The sequence below is a fragment of the Trichosurus vulpecula genome, chromosome 3, assembly GCF_011100635.1.
Source record: "Trichosurus vulpecula isolate mTriVul1 chromosome 3, mTriVul1.pri, whole genome shotgun sequence".
In the NCBI taxonomy this organism is placed as follows: Eukaryota; Metazoa; Chordata; class Mammalia; order Diprotodontia; family Phalangeridae; genus Trichosurus; species Trichosurus vulpecula.
The window spans coordinates 309,414,592-309,426,810 of record NC_050575.1 but is presented as its reverse complement, the minus strand read 5'-3'; the positions used below and the strand labels follow the sequence as shown (position 1 = coordinate 309,426,810).

Here is a 12,219-nt window from a genome sequence, read left to right as displayed (position 1 = left end):
TACAAGCTATTGGTTTGTGATCATTACCTAAAAAGTATCAAGGATAGGAAAAGTCATGTGAGAGGAATGACTTGTGTCCATGAAGGAGGTGAAGAGGCCATTTCTGATTTCCATGGTGGTGTTATGTTACATCTATCTAACCTGCTTCCTTTCCCATGGAGCAGAGAATTTGAAACGTACTGTTACTGAAGGCAATGACACTTCTTAAATGTTCTTTTATGAGGCAGCTAGGTGGCTCGGTGGATAATGTGCTAGACCTGGCTTCCAGAAGTTCTGAGTTCAAATGTGACCTCAGACACTTACTAGCTATGTGACCCTGGCCAAGCCATTTAACTTCTGCTTGCTTCAGTTTCTCCATCTTTTATGTGTATCTTTAATAGCACCTACATCCCAAGACTGTTATGAATGTCAAATGAGATATGTGTAAAGCACTTAGCAAATCTTAAAGCACTGTATAAATGCTAGTTGTTGTAACGATGATGAAGATGGTGAGGATGGTGATAATGATGGTGATGATGATGATGATGGTGGTGGTGGTGGTAGTGTTCTCTAGATCCCCGTTACCCTATAGGGATATAATCAGTGCAAATAACACAAGACTTACTGTGACGTTGGCCAAGTCATTCAACGGCCTGAGTGTCATTTTTCTATGAAACGTGGTAGTATAAATACTTGTACTACCTCTTTCAGTGGGTGGTCATTTAAGTCAGAAAAGAGAATTATATAAAGTTCTTAGTGTTTTAGCATAAATGGCTGAATATGTGTAAGTTAACATGCGCTTGGGTAATTATTACCATAGTGATGCTTTCGATTTTTAAATCAACAATTCAGGGGTTGCTGTGACACAGGGAATGCTACGATTATCCAAGGAGTAAGAGACTGGTTACAGTTACCTACCAGAGTTTGATTAGTTTTAGTACTATAGGTCCTAGTGTAGCATTATTCAGACCAGTTACATTCCTTTAATATCATAAGCCAGGAAGTTGTCTACAAGGCTGTTGTTTAATTCCAGATAAACAGAGAGAAAAGATTAGCAGCAAACAGAAGCTGTTCATTGCTCTCATCTCTGCTCATATTTCTGTGGTATCTGGCAATTGGAAGGGCAAAGGAAGAAAATGAGGAAGTGCAAAAGAAGAAAACATATATATGCATATTTAAACTGAAAGCCTGCTGGGGCAGACATCATGCAAAGCCCAGGGAACACAGAGAAATGAAGCAAATGGGAAATAAAATGAAATTGAACATTATATGCATGTGATATGAAATTTAAAACCAACAGAGGAACAGGCTTATTTCATATTTTTTAAAAGAAATACTGTTGTGAATGACTAACCTTCGCCCTTGATCTTGTATGAATATAGTATCCTTTCCTAGATTAGTTGAAAAACAGTAGCGTGTTGGATGTAGAAGTAAATATACACCTTTCTTTTATGATGGGTATAGGAGAAGCACCCAGTTTAGTAGAGAGAGCATTAGACATGGAGTCTCTGGAACATGGGGCAGAGAGCAGTAGGCCTAGAATTAAGAAGACCCGAATACTAATTTGGTCTCAGGCACATTAATTTTTTAACCCCGGGCAAGTCAATAAACCTAAACCTCAATTTCTTCAACTGTAAAATGGGGATAATAATAGCATCTGCCTCCTGGGATTGTTTTGAGGATTTAGCAAGATATTTACAAAACACTTAGCACAGGACCTTACACACAGTAGGTGTATAATAAATGTTTGTTCCCTTCCCTTCAAAGGCATCCCAATTCTGCTTCTGATACTTACTAGCTGAATAACCCCAGGCAAGCCAATTCAACATTTTGGGTTTCAATGACCTCATCTGCGGAGTAAAGAGGTTGATCAACAGCCAGCATTTATTTAGTGCTTTAAGATTGAAGGTACAAAGCACCTCACATGTTATCTCTTTAGGTCCTCACTACAACTCTTAGAGATAGATACTTTCATGGCTCCCATTTTACAGATGGGCTGGCCAAGTTCAAGTTATTTGCCCAGCATCACAATGCTAGTAAGTGCCTGAGTCAGGGTTTGAACTCGGGTCTTCCTGACTCAAAGTCCAATATTCTAATCTGATGACTGGTGTCTGTTACAGCTCCAAATCTCATGATGCTACAAGATTCTGAAAGACTTTACTGTACATTTGCAGCCATATTCCCTACTATTGATCTCAACAGTCTCCAATCTTAAATAGATCCATGATGTTATCAACATGGGTTCTTCTTCAAATAATTCTCTTCGATCCAATAAACCTTAATAAAATGACTTTTATGTGCAAGGCCCTGAGATTACAAAGGCTCAGACAAAGCAGTTTCTGCCCAAAAGAGCTTACATTCTGCTGGGGAGATGCGGGGAGGGGTGGATGTACGCAAAAAGTATTGTGGGAAATCAGAGAAGGCTAATGTTGAAAGCTTTTACCTGATCTCTTGAGGGAATGTAACAATTCAAGGCAAAATAGATGATGATGAAAGGTGGCATTCTAAGCATAGAGAACAAAGACATTGAATTGGGGGAGGGAACACTGAATTTGGGGAATAGCATATTGGCCAATTCACCTGCCCTATAAAGTTATTGGAGGAGAGTCATATGAAATTAGGCTTAAGAGATAGATGAAAGATAGGTTGTGGAAGGCCTTACATGCCAAGGTAAGGAGTTTGTCTTTTATCCTCGAAGCAGTGGGGAGTCACTGAAGAATTTTGAGCAAAGGTGTGACGTGGTTAGTCATATTAAATAAATCTTAAATATATAATTCGGTTGAGGAGTATGATGAGTCCAAAACTAAATATGAGAAAGAGAAATAAAGTGGATCAATGGGAAAATAATTTTAGCTTACTACATGCTAGGCTCTGTTCTAGGAGATGAATATACAAAGACACAAATCAAACAGTGCCTGCCCTCAGAAGCCATACAATTTACTGAGGGAATAGAATATAAACCCAGATAAGTTCACAGAAAGATATAGATAGCTACATGGATATAGATGTAAAGATACATCTATTTATATAAATATAAATGTGGATATGTGCTTTGTATGGGGGGAGGTGCCATCTCAACTGAGTATTAAAAGGTACTGGGGATTATAAAAAGTAGAGGTAGAATTCCAGATATGAGCAAAAGCACTCTTGGATGAAGATGAAGTAACTAAGAATGGCCAGTTTGTTTGGAATACATGATGTATGAGGGGAAGTCAAGAAAAATCATCTCAAAATCACCAGTAAGACTCATATTATTCAGTGTAACCCCCATCCCAAAGCCCATTAGTAGGAGAATATCTCCTTATTGGTTACATTAGGGGCAGAGCAGAATTGGTGAGACACTATAGAGTTCAAGCCTTCACTAATTCCCACTCCAGGACTTGCATGGTCAGTCCCACTTTGGGACTCTTTGAGTCTGGGGCCAGAGATCACGAGGGAGTGCTTTGTACTTCATTAGTTTCGTAGTCTGTGCTGTTGTACTTTGTAATCTAGCCAAGGGGCAGCTAGGTGGCACATTATATAGAGGGTTGGCCCTGGAATCAGGAGGACCTGAGTTCAAATCCAGCCTCAGAAACTTACTAGCTGTGTGATCTTGGGCAAGTCACTTAATCCTGTTTGCCTCGATTTCTTCATTTGTAAAGTTATCTGGAGTATCTGGAGTACCTTTCCCAAGAAAACCCCAAATGGGGTCATGGAGATTCAGACACTATTGAAACGGTGCAACAACAACAAAAACAAAAACAAATCTAGCCAAATCAACTTTATTTCTGTTCCTCACACGTGACACTCTTATCTCCTGTCCTCATGCCTTTGCAATGGTTGTCCCAGAATGCCATGCAATACATTCTCTCCTTACCTCCTTCTCATGGAATCTCTCTTCCTTTAACAAAAACTACCTTCCACATGAAGCCTTTCCTGATCCACCCATCCCAAATGCTAGTTACCTCCTTCCTAAACTACCTTATATTTCACTGCTTTGTATATATCCTTGTTTATTTGCATTATATGTATTCAGAATGCATGTTTATATATATTTGTCTCTTCCCTTGGAATAAAAGTTCATTGTGAGTAAGAAGTGTTCCATTCTTTATACTAATCTCCCCACTTCCTTGAACAGGATCTGGAATGTCCTGCTTGATAAATCCTAGAGGCAAATGGAAGCCACTCATGGAAGTTTCTTCTGGTATGTGCACGCATGTGTGTGTATGTATGTGTGTGTGTGAGAGAGAGAGAGACAGAGAGAAAAAGACAGAGACAGAGAGAGACAGAGAGAGATAGAGACAGAGAGAGAAATGGTCTCCCTTATCTTTCAGCTTGGCATCTACATGGCAGATGAATCAGGATGGGAAGAGACTGGAATCAAGGAGTAGATCAGTCAAAAGGTTATTTAAGTATTCTGGGCCAGAACCAATGAAGGGTTGAATTAGCATCACATAATGGTATGAGTTAAGAGAAGGGGGCTGAAGGAAGAGGTGTTGTAGAGGTTAGATCTGTAAGACATAGTAAGTGTGGAAGAGAGAAGAGGGAAGTAGATATGCTTTGTTATCTCTCAGCAATGGTCATGGTTAATCGGGGTGATAATGAGGTGGACATAGGTGCTTCTCTCAGGTGGCTTACATTGCCATGGGGGAAGCATAAATAAATGACTAACACATAAGAGAATAATTGAAATAAGTCCAGAAGAAGCAAAGTAATGTGGGAAATTTAAGGACAGAGGAGCCATTTTTACCTGGAGTAGGAGAAGTAAGGATTCATTCAGACAGAATCTGAGCTGGGCTTTGATAGAAGGAAAAGAGGTGAACAGAAGAAGATGAGAGGAGTTCAGTCTAGGCATAAGGAATGGCATGAACAAAGGTTCATAGAAAAAATAGAAGAGAGTATTGCAAAAAAAGGAACAGGGAAATGTCCAGTTTGGTTGGATCATAGAATAAATGGAAGAGTAGCGTGAGGTGAGGTAGGTTGAACAGGCAATTTGGCACCACATTGTGGAGGGCTTTGAATGCCAAGTTCAAGAGTGACCACTCTAAAGCTGCCACTGTCACTGATGGTTGATTTCCCAATAGTACAATAGTATTACATTAAGAGCCAGGTACTCTCTCTCCATAGAAATAGAGCTTTCAACCATTATTTCCAACTAGTAAGTCCATTGTGTTGGAAAGCTAGCCAAAATGATTTCTATTGCACACAATTAATAAACACATCTATAGGGAGAATCTATTGGTAGGATAGGCAGCCAAATCTCCAAGCCAATACTGAAGCAACAATTAAAAGAAGAGTTCCAACTCTGCTAAGCCACAGCCAAGAGAGACTCAGTTATATTTAAATCAAAACTTCACCGCAGCGGGGGATTGTCAGATGTTCAGCTCAGAATGCTGGATGTTTTCTCTGGAAGCTTAGCTGATACAACGAAGTGGATTTGGGTTGGAAAGGAATGTTAGCTATGCAGCTGCTAGGCTAGGACAGCATGTATCTAATTCTCTACAGGGATGGCACTGCTGAGACATATACCTTCCAAACTCCATGACCTTCTAGTAGAACAGATCTGCTAATGTCTTTTACTCAGGAGAGATGTTCAGGGAATCATAGGATAAGAAGGATGGCTGAGCTTACCAAGAAATGCCTCCATTAAAGGTGTGTGTATGTTTGTGTGTGAGTGTGTGTGTGTGTGTGTGTTTGTGTGTGTATGTGTGTGTGTGTGTGAAGAAGAAAAGAAAACTCAAGGATTGAAGCAAAATTGTACCATCCCACCTGGATGTATTTGTGTGGTAGTTTGGGCAGGTGCTTGCCCTGCATGTCTCTTCACTACCCTGTGAGGCCAAGATGGGTACATTCTGTGAGACGAGTGGGTGATGTGTGGATTCCCCACAGTTTTACTGCACATTCACACTGCCCACAGTTAACTAAAAGCAACAAGCATGATTCAAAGTGAGGTTTCTAAGCAAGCTGATAGGATGTAAGGCAATTAGAATCTTCGGATTGCATCAGGGTTTTGAAAGAATAGGTTTGTTCATCTCTGTTTGGGGGGAGGGGGAAGTCCCAACTGACAAAGGCAGCCCACATTTGCTGCTAAATGAATCAGGATAGTATGGTACGTTTCAAAGCAACATTAAAACGAGTGCTGTCTCAGCAGGATTGGGAACGCTTGATTCATGCTGGTGTAACATTACTGCTGAATTACAGTACTGCAGTTCCTTATTTGTAGGCCTCCCAGACTGTTTTTACTTCTGTGTAATTCAGGATATAAAGACTGTTTATTGCCGCTAAACTGTGTGTGGAGACATAGGACAGAAAAATAGCTTCTTTGCCTTCATTAAGTTTATTCAGAAATTGCCCTTTTATACTACATTTAATAAAAATATAGTGCACAGAACTAGGGAGGTTATCATCCCATTGTCCTTTGCCCTGATCAGAGCACATCTGGGGTATTGTGTTCTATTCCAGACACTGCATTTTAGGAAGGCCATTAATAAACTGGAGTATGGCTAGAGAAAAGCTACCTGAATGATGAAAAGAGGACTGACTGTACTACCTGAACATCAATTTTAGGGATCAGTACTTTTTTAGCCTAAAGGAGAGACCACTTAGTAGGGATCTAAATGTAGCATTGAAATATATAACACCCTACAGAGTGAATGTGGGATTAGGCTTGTTTTGCTTTGCCCCTTGGGCAACATCAAGAGAAGTGGGTAGAACCTATAGAGAGTCAGAGTATAGGTTGATAAAAGAGAAAACTGCCTAACAATACTATCATCTGAAAGCAAATGAACTGCCTTAGGTAGCAATGAGTTCCCTTTACTTGGGGGTCCTCAGCCAGAGAGTAGATGGCCACTTCTGGAGGTATTGTAGAGGGAATTTCTGTTGAGGTAAAAGTTGGACTAGACTTCTTTTTAGGTGCTTTCTAATTTGTGGTTCTGAAGTTTTTACTGGGAATTCTCTCAGCTCCAACTTTTAGTATGACCCTACCCTGGGGGGAGGGGGAACAGCTGGAAATGAATATGTAAAACTACTTTATTGCTTTGGAAAGATATTACATGGTCATAGGCTTTTAAGATCAAAGTCAAATGTACCCTAATAGGTAAAGTAGTTCTGGTATTGATCACAGCTGGACAAACTTTTAACCTTTCTCCATGAATCATACATAACCACCAAGTACAGCTATCAAAACTGATGTCAAGTACATACTCTAGTTCAATGGTTATCATGAGCCCTGCGGAGAGGAATAAGACAATTCATTTAAGATTCTATTTCTGCTGAATCAGGAGATCAAAAGAATTAAGAAAAAGTTCCAGGATTCAAATGAGATCAAGGAGAGGAAAGTAAGACATGGGAAGGGCATCCGTGACTAGGGATATGAGTATGCATTCATTCAACCAGGATTTGTTCAGTGGCTACCATACGCCCCACACAGTTTCAGGAACACCAAGGATGACCATAGTAAGAGGAGTCAAAATTCTCCCATACAAGGATTATTTGAAAGAACTAGAGATATCTTAGTTCAAACATACACACATGCACACACACACACTGAACTAACAAAGTAATAACCTGAAAGACCAGAATGAATGATTGCAAAGCATTTTGGCCAAGAGCAACCAGTACTAACAGTTCCTTATATTGAGATCTGGGCATGCAGATTTTCTATTGAAAAGCCTGTCAATTTCCCCTTCCCCCCACCAAGTCCTTCTGCCTTTATAACCTTCCTTTTCTTTCTTTCTTTTTCTTTCCTTTCTTTCTCTTTCTTTCTTTCTCTCTCTCCTTCCTTCCTTCCTTCCTTCCTTCCTTCCTTCCTTCCTTCCTTCCTTTCTTTCTTTCTTTCTTTCTTTCTTTCTTTCTTTCTTTCTTTCTTTCTTTCTTTCTTTCTTTCTTTCTTTCTTTCTTTCTCTCTTTCTTTCTTTCTGAAATAGTTCAAGCCTGATGTGATGAGGGCCTGCACCAGCAATGTCAGAGGAGAGAAGAGGACAGATGTTTTGAGAAATTCAAGAATGAATCAATCATTTACAGTCTGAGGTTAGGGAGAAAAGACAAGACATATCAGAGAAGACTTTGCAGAAGAGTTTGTACCTGACTTCTTGTTCCATAAGTATGGATAGTAGTGAATAATATTATGGGGAGTCAATATCAGGAATGAGAGGGTTGATGAACAAAAGTTCAGGAAAGAGACAGGACAGGATGAAAGCAAGATAGCAGCCCAGTTTGCTTTGAATATAGAGAGCATGAAGAAAAGCAGTATGAGGTAAGTCTGGAAAGCTGAGTTGGATTCAGATTGTATGGGGCCTTGAATGTCTGGAGCAGGAGTTCTATCATTTTGTTGACAATGGAGGGGACAATGACACTAAAGCTTTCAAATTAAAGGATTAACGTGATTAGAGTGCTTCCTTAGGAAGATTACTTAGGTAGCTGCACAAGGATGTATTAGAGAAAGGGTTTTTATACTGGAGAGAAGCCAACCAGTTAAAAGTTACTATACTCTAGATAAGAAAAAAATGGATCCCTGAGCTAGGATGATTACAGTGGGAGTGGGAGAGGAGGGAATGGGTGTAAAAATTGTTGTGAATATATGATTGAAAGGGTTTGGATATGGATGATGAAGGGGCGCAAAAAATCAGATGATTTGGAATTAACCAACTTGGGAAACTGAGAGAAAGGCAGCACAAACAATGAAATAGATACATTTTGGAGGAAATCCAGCTTTGGAGGAGGGATGAAGAAGATTTCAGTTTGTGATATTTTGACTTAAAGGTCCTGGAAGAATGTACATTTGGAGCTATCCAGGAAAAAAACACCTAGAAATATAGGACTAAAGTTCTTAGGGACAGTTGGAGGGTAGAGATAAAGATTTTGGAGTCATCGAGATAGATATGATCATTGAAGCCATGGCAGTGGACATCATGAAGAAGGAACTTGAGATGGTTAGAAATTGGATTGGTGCTAAAGAAAAGATTAGGGAGGTATGCCAGGAGTGGGGAGAAACATGGAAAAAAGCAAGAATGCTTCTATGTTAAGGGAATACTGCCTGGGAAGGAAGGAAAACAATATTTTGATTAATTTATCTTAGATTACACTTTTCCCCTAAGCAAAGCAAAAATAAAGGAAAATGATAAAAAAAGGAAGGAAGGGAGGGGGAGGGAGCGAAGGAAGAAGGAAGGAAGAAAAGAAGGAAGGAAGGGAGGAAGGAAGGAGGGAAAGAAGGAAGGAAGGAGGGAAGAAGAAGGGGAGGAAGGGAGGGAGAGAAGGAAGGAGGGAAGAAGAAAGGAAAGAAAGGCAAATATAAGAAAACAGGCAACATTTCCAATGTTTTTAAATCAGATCTCTATGTCTTAAGATCAGAAAATTTTGAGGAATAAGGGATATTAGACATCATTAAATCTGTTTCTATCATTTCACTAAAACCACAAGAGATTAAACAATGTGTCACAAGTCCCACAGGTAACAGGCAGCAGAACTGGAATTGAAATCTAGGTCTTTAGAGACCTAATCCAGTAATCTTTTCATGCCACAACAGGTTTGTGACCTTTCCATTGAAAAATGCAAATCTAACTTCACTAGTAAGTTGCCTTTTGGAAACACAACGCAGGATAGACATAGAAAATAAAAACCTACCTGTGAAATGCATGTCCTCTGTCTCTCATTCTGGAATAAATAAATAAAACATTATGGCTATAGGCATGAGAAAAGTCAATGTGTCCATGATCTTCACTTATGGACTAATATTCGTGATCAGGGTATTTGAGCTCCCAGTGTTCACTTTTTAAACAACTCATGTTAACCTCATTTTTCCCCCTGTCACTGTTACAATAGCAATTCTTTGCAGGAATGTTTTCCAAGAAGTAATTTACTGGCACTTAATTACTAGTATTTAACCAGTTCAACATGTCCCTTTCTTTCAAGTCCATTAGGTTTCTATTACAATATTATACATTCTAGGCAAATGTGGCTTTCTGCAAAGGTCCTCATTGTCAGTCTCCTCAATGCAAAGTTTATCTGGACTATTAGACATCCTCTCTGGTTTGACTGCACCAAATTAGATTAATTATTTATATGTGAGGTCCATTGCTTTAGTACTTGGGCACTTCATGTAACTTTTCTCTAGTGAATTGTTATTAAGAATCATAGAGTATCAGGGCTGAAGGGTCCTCAGAGGTCACTTTTTCCTCTCAATACCTAGGCGGTGCTGTGGATAGAGTCCTGAAGTTAGGAATACTCATCTTCCTGAGTTCAAATGTGACCTCAGACACTTATTAGCTCTGTAACCCTGGGCAAGTCATTTAACCCTCTTTACCTCACTTTTCTTGTCTGTCAAATGAGCTGTAGAAGGAAATGGCAAACTACACCAGCATCTTTGCCAGAAAAACCCCAAATGGGGTCATGAATTGTTGAACACAACTGAAAAGTAACTGAACAACAAGAAAAACTCTCCTCTGTGGTATCCTTGACAACTGGACATCCAGCTTCTGTTTAAAGACCTTCTAGTAATGAGAAATTCACTGTTTTCTTAGGTACCTATTCAGCTTTTTGATGGCTCTAATTGTTAGCAACCTTTTTTTTAATAAGCCAAAATCTGCCTCCTTATAACTTTCACTCATTGGTTCTGGTTCTGCTCTCTGGGGTCAAACAGAATGAGACTAATCCCTTGTAATCATGATATCCTTTTACACATCAATGAGTAACCAAAACCCTAGTCTTCTACAAGCTAACCATCTCCCAGTTCCTTCCTCTAATTCTTATTTGATATGGCCTCCAATCCTCTCATCATCTTGATTATCCTCATTTGGATATGCTTCAGCTTCTCAGTATCCCTCCTAAAGTATGTTGGCCAGAAATTAATACAAGGATACAAACAGCTCAGTGGTGTACTACATAGAGTGCTGAACTAGGAATCAAGAAGACCTGAATTCAAATCCTACCTCAAACATTAGATGTATGACATTGGGCAAAATGGGAATAATGAAAGTCAAATGAGATAGTATATGTCAAGCATTTTGACAAACCTTGAAGCCCCATATAAATGCCAGATGGTGGTGATGATAGTAGGAGGAAGAGGAGGCGTAACCAGGGTAGAGTACGCTGAAATAATCCTTTGCTTCATTCTGGACTGGTATGCCTGGCAATATAATCTAAGATAATTTCAGTTGTTTTTCTTTGTTTTGTTTTGTTTTTCTGGCAATGACATAAAACTCCTAACTCACACTGAACTTTTTAATTTACTAAAACTCCCAGGTCTTTCTCATATAAGGTATTTTTTAGCCCGTACTCTCCTTCTACCATTGTGTTCTTCTGCAGTTTAATTTTTGAATCCAAATGAGGATTTAACATTTTTTTCCTATGAAATTTAAATGTTGCCTCCTTGTATGAAACCCATGACTATTGAGATCATTTGGCATCTTGTATCTATCATCTTAAATGTTACCTGTCTTTCCAGCTTCATGAAATCCTCAAATGAAATTGGAATGCCCAAGGGGCAAATAGGTGGCACAGTGGATAGAACACTGGCCCTGGAGTTGGGAGGAGCTGAGTTCAAATCAGGCCTCAGATACTTAACACTTACTAGCTATGTGACCTTGGGCAAGTCACTTAACCTTGATTGCCTCACCAAAAAAAAAAAAGGAAGAAAAGAAATAGGAGTGCCTTCTATGTTTTTGTCCAAGCTATTGATTTTTAAAATCCTATTAAAAAATCTTATCTCATATTCCTTCCAAATGCAGTTAAAATCCAAGATTTTTGGTTCTTTTAATTAATAGTTATAAAAATTCAGTTGAATTTTCCTATAGTAGGCTTTGATGGATTCTAACATATAGATATTCAATAAGAATGTTGATCCCTATCAACCAAGACTAGCCATCTGACTGAAAACAAAACAAAGCAAAACAAAAAGCATCAAACAAGAATGAAGGTATTGAAATGGAATTAGATATTAGTAGTATAGAGGAACCAGCATGGTACAGTAGAAAGAGTGTTACATTACTCCTCTGAGTCAGAAGTCCTGGGCCCCATCACTAACTATGTAACCTTAGGTAAGTCACTTCCCCTTGATTATCTCAATTTCTGCATCTGTAAAATGTGTGGTCTGGTCTAGATAACCTCTAAGGTCCTTTCCAATTCTATATCTAGGGTACATTTCCAGGTCATAGCACCTCATTATTCTTCCAAGATCACTTTTGGGTGGTTTGTCTACTGAAAGATAGAATCAATTTCAATTTCAGTCAATCAACAAGCATTTACTGAGTACCTATTGAGTGTTCG

The 12,219-nt window shown here is 39.1% G+C and overlaps 1 protein-coding gene across 1 annotated transcript in view; it reads left to right on the top strand.

Moving 5' to 3' along the window:
- UNC5D (unc-5 netrin receptor D) overlaps positions 1-12,219 on the top strand; it is a 368,330-nt gene that overhangs the window by 65,589 nt on the left and 290,522 nt on the right. The gene's annotated exons all lie outside the window — the stretch shown is intronic.